This window comes from Manihot esculenta, chromosome 11, assembly GCF_001659605.2.
Source record: "Manihot esculenta cultivar AM560-2 chromosome 11, M.esculenta_v8, whole genome shotgun sequence".
NCBI classification, from domain to species: domain Eukaryota; kingdom Viridiplantae; phylum Streptophyta; class Magnoliopsida; order Malpighiales; family Euphorbiaceae; genus Manihot; species Manihot esculenta.
This window is the reverse complement of record NC_035171.2, coordinates 27,997,731-28,003,049: the sequence shown is the minus strand read 5'-3', so window position 1 is coordinate 28,003,049 and position 5,319 is coordinate 27,997,731.

Below are 5,319 nucleotides of genomic sequence, written 5' to 3'. Positions count from 1 at the left end.
AGGTTGTTGAATGGTAATCAACTCCAAAAGAATTACTCCAAAGGAATAAACATCAGCCTTGGTATATTCAGAATTTGTAGAACTGCAGTTGGAGATGAAAAATATTGAAATATCAGAATTTGTTCAACAAATATTTTGTAAGGTGCAATAAAGTATGATATATGCTTTTTCATCCTAATATATTAAGTATACCATGTTCTTAGATATGACATAATTTCAAACTCAGTTAACGAATAACATATTCATATTTACCTGCTGGATGAAAGAAATAGCAGAATTTGAGAAAAAACCAGCATGTTTATACTTTGCGAACCGGAGAACAATGGCCAAATAACTTTGTTGTATTGTATAATTTAACATCAAAGATAAAATTGTTTTCATTTTATAAGCAAAAATATAACAAATTTTACTTAAATAGTTTCAAAATATTGATATCTTAAATTAAAGAATAACTAATTTTAAAAAAGCCTTCAAAAGTTCAAAATAATTGAGTTTTTATGTAAATTACACATATAAATAAATTATTATACCGAGATTTATAAAAACTTAGACCACCTCTTTTTATATTGTCCTATGTATAAGTTGATCTATTTTCTTAATATGGTATTGAAGCCAACTCAATCCTTAATTTATCCCTAGTGTATTTTCTCAACTTTTTAAAAAATTTATATATATTTTATTATAATTAAAAATATAATTGCCTATCAATTAATAAGTTAATTCGATGTTACTGGATGCTTGAATTTTATGCGTATATCATATAAAACTTAAAAAATTTTCATGAACATAACATGAAATCATACAAATTTGTAGAAAGATCTATAGTCATGATCATATAAGAAAGATTCAGTGTGTAGTAATATATTTGGTTTAAAATTATTACTAAGAAAAATATTATCACCATTGAGATCCTCCTATATATTCAATAGAATATCTGAAAATAATATATATCACAAATGAAAGGTGAAAACTCATACAATAAATACCATTTTAAATAAAACAATCAATCAAGGTCTGGAGAATACGAATTAAGTCGATACTTACATTGCAGTTTTTCCAATCCTCTATCTGTGCTTAAGTCGATTTGCACTCTTTTTTGCCAATCCAGACTTGATCTCTCATTTTCTAGCATGCAATCCATCTTTATAAGACAAAATTTCTATACTATAATAATATTATTATTGCTGGGATGATAAATGTGGACCTAAAATGAAGTTAAATGTTGAAGCTAAAATGTAAAATAGAAATAGAATAAATTTGTAAATTAATTATCTATGAAAAAAATAGTAAATTGCCTGCATTAAAAGCATAACAAGAAATCAATGGATGAATATTAAATATTCCAAGTGTATATATGTGCATATGTGTGTATACATATATTTTTGTTAAAAATATAAAGTCATTAAATAGAAAAATAAAGTACATAACTCAGGTTTAAAAGTTTAAAATAAATTACTTTACTAAGCCACAACTCTCAGCTCAAAAGGAATAGAACATAGGCTCACACGAATAGACCGTAGTCTCACACAGGCTTAAATAGAAGAAACCCTAGACTGCTCGAATTGGCCCATTATGGAAGACTTCATTAATATATATTATAGTGTCGTCCTTCCATGACAATGATATTCATAATATAATAACCACCAAACAAGAAGAATCTTATATTAACAAAGGCTAAAATTGTAATGTTACCTTAAGATAAGACTTTTACTACTAACTTCGTTTTACAATTACTAAATAAGAAAGCATGGAGAAAAGGCCTAGAACAAGCTTAGGAGGGAAAAAGAAAAAACTCTTAACTTTTTTCAGTCTCTTATAAGTTTTAAGAGACAAGGTGCCAAACCAGTACCCATGAATGTCTTTAAAGGTGTCAAAACCAATCTTAGCTGGCAAAATCAATTTTGTTAAGAAAAAAACACAATACTGAGATAACATGCAAAGTTTCAATCATAATTATGATGAGCTATTCAACCAACTTAGTAAAATCATTTCACTTTGAAGTTTTAATAGGAAATAAATAGAATATATAGTTGTATATAATCTCACTCGGAGGTGTAGATAAAAACCCACTTTCTTGACATGGAAATAAAGACAATCTTCTTAGATAGAGTAGAAAATAGCTTACTAATATGGCAATATCCTTAAAGATGTCAAAACCAATCTTAGCTGGCAAAATCAATTTTGTTAAGAAAAAAACACAATACTGAGATAACATGCAAAGTTTCAATCATAATTATGATGAGCTATTCAACCAACTTACTAAAATCACTTCACTTTGAAGTTCTAATAGGAAACAAATAGAACATATAGTTGTATATAATCTCACTCGGAGGTATAGAGAAAAACTCACTTCCTTGACATGGAAATAAAGACAATTTTCTTAGATAGAGTAGAAAATAGCCTACTAATCTGGCAATATCCTTAAATGTGTCAAAACCAATCTTAGCTGGCAAAATCAATTTTGTTAAGAAAAAAAACACAATACTAAGATAACATACAAAGTTTCAATCATAATTATGATGAGCTATTCAACCAACTTACTAAAATCACTTCACTTTGAAGTTCTAATAGGAAACAAATAGAACATATAGTTGTATATAATCTCACTCGGAGGTGTAGAGAAAAACCTACTTCCTTGACATGGAAATAAAAATAATCTTCTTAGATAGAGTAGAAAATAGCCTACTAATATGGCAATATCTTTAAAGATGTCAAAACCAATCTTAGCTGGCAAAATCAATTTTGTTAAGAAAAAAACACAATATTGAGATAACATGCAAAGTTTCAATCATAATTATGATGAGCTATTCAACCAACTTACTAAAATAATTTCACTTTGAAGTTCTAATAGGAAACAAATAGAATATATAGTTGTATATAATCTCACTCGGAGGTGTAGATAAAAACCCACTTCCTTGACATGGAAATAAAGACAATCTTCTTAGATAGAGTAGAAATAGCCTACTAATTTGGCAATATCCTTAAAGATGTCAAAACCAATCTTAGCTGGCAAAATCAATTTTGTTAAGAAAAAAACACAATACTGAGATAAAATGCAAAGTTTGAATCATAATTATGATGAGCTATTCAACCAACTTACTAAAATCACTTCACTTTGAAGTTCTAATAGGAAACAAATAGAACATATAGTTGTATATAATCTCACTAGGAAGTGTAGAGAAAAACCCACTTCCTTGACATGAAAATAAAGACAATCTTCTTAGATAGAGTAGAAAATAACCTACTAATCTGGCAATATCCTTAAAGGTGTCAAAACCAATCTTAGCTGGTAAAATCAATTCTGTTAAGAAAAAAACACAATACTGAGATAACATGCAAAGTTTTAATCATAATTATGATGAGCTATTCAACCAACTTACTAAAATCACTTCACTTTGAAGTTCTAATAGGAAACAAATAGAACATATAGTTGTATATAATCTCACTCAGAGGTGTAGAGAAAAACCTACTTGGTTGACATGGAAATAAAGACAATCTTCTAAGATATAGTAAAAAATAGCCTACTAATCTGGCAAAGAAGGAGGAGAAGCATTCGAGAAAAAGAAAAGGTTGAAAGCAAATTTCTCTGTAAAAGCTAGAGATAGAAGAAAATCTAGAGATATTATTTTAGTCTAACTTTGGACGACTGTATTCTTTATACTCAGTCAACTAATAGTTATTTCACAACGAGTACTATATGCTAACTTATACTTAATATTTACCTCTTTATTAAGTGGTGCAAGGTAAAGAGCATATGTAAAGAAGATCTCAAAGAGCTCTTCTTTGGAAAAAAACTCATAAACAAGCAGTTTGTTGCCTCCTTTATCGCAGTATCCAATTAGGTTAACGAGATTTTCATGATGAACACTACAACTAATGCCTTTAATGTTCTCAAATACATCTGCTTGCATGAATTTCTTAATTGTAACCGTTACACCACTTAGTTGTCCCTTATATACATGACCAAAACGACTTGTTTGAAGGAAGTTGTTTGAGGAGAAATGTTCTGTTGCAATTTCAACTTCGTCATATGTAAATATTGTTGGCTTAAAAATTTAAAACTCCACATTGTTATTATCATCTTCTGGAATCATAAAAAGCCTCTGCACTATAGGTTGGAGGAGATCACCATTATTTTTATCTAAATCAAAGAAAAAAGATTATTTAGAGAAGTATTATATATGATAAAACTATGATATAGGATAATTATAATTAAGTTTATCAAAACAAAAGCTAAGATTTAATCGATTACTTTATATTGTAAATTAATTAAAACACTACCAAAGTTACAAATAATTTATCAAAATCAAAATAGATATCATACTTGGTACGGATTTGTTGTCTTCCCAATCCAATATTCTTTCTGAAGGCTTAATTGTCCCTTCAAGAACCCCAATTATCTGGCTTGACAATTCAATAATAAGAAGTTAATAAAAGATTATATGTATGTAATTTCTCTCATTAGAATCTCAATTAATCATATATATGGGACTGATTTTTTACCTTTTCCATTGTTGGACGAAACTTTGAAATGTTATTTATGCAAGCTATAGCACAAAAAATCATGTTTTTCACTTGCTCTTCTTCATAATTCTCCAATTTGGAATCAATAAGTGCCTCAATCATCCTTTTAGTTTTCTCTTCATCATAACTATGTCTTATGGAGTCAACAAGAATTGTATAGTCTCCACCACCCAAAGTTTTGGTAATTTGATCCTTTGCCTAAATATTGATAAATAAAACGCCATTTTTAATCTAAATATTATACTTTAATTTTCTATTCTAATTGCAAATATAGGAAAAATAAAAATCGATAGAATTAAATTATATTAATATAGTTTACCCACATATTTTAAATTATTAGCTCATGTTAACTAAATGAAACTATATTTTATTTATCAATTTAAAAAAATTTGACTACTCGTATTTTTAAATAAAATATTAAAAACTTTACATTTTCTTAAAAAATTCCAAATTGACAAAAAAAAAAGATTTTGCACTTACCCAATTAATAATATTAATATTTTTATCAATAAGTTTTCTTCCACTAATTAGCTCCATTAGCACAACACCAAAGGAATAAACATCAGATTTTTCAGAGACTTTTTGGATATCACCATGTTCTGCATCTGCATAACTGCAATAAAAAATAAAATTAATTTTTTAAAAAATAAATATACTATAAAATTTTTACTTAATTATAATTTATTATATTATTTAACTATTAAAAAAATAAACTTAGTAACAATGTCATATATCAACATAGTTAACAAAGAAATAATTATACAACATATTAATAAATAAAAAAAAATGTATGTC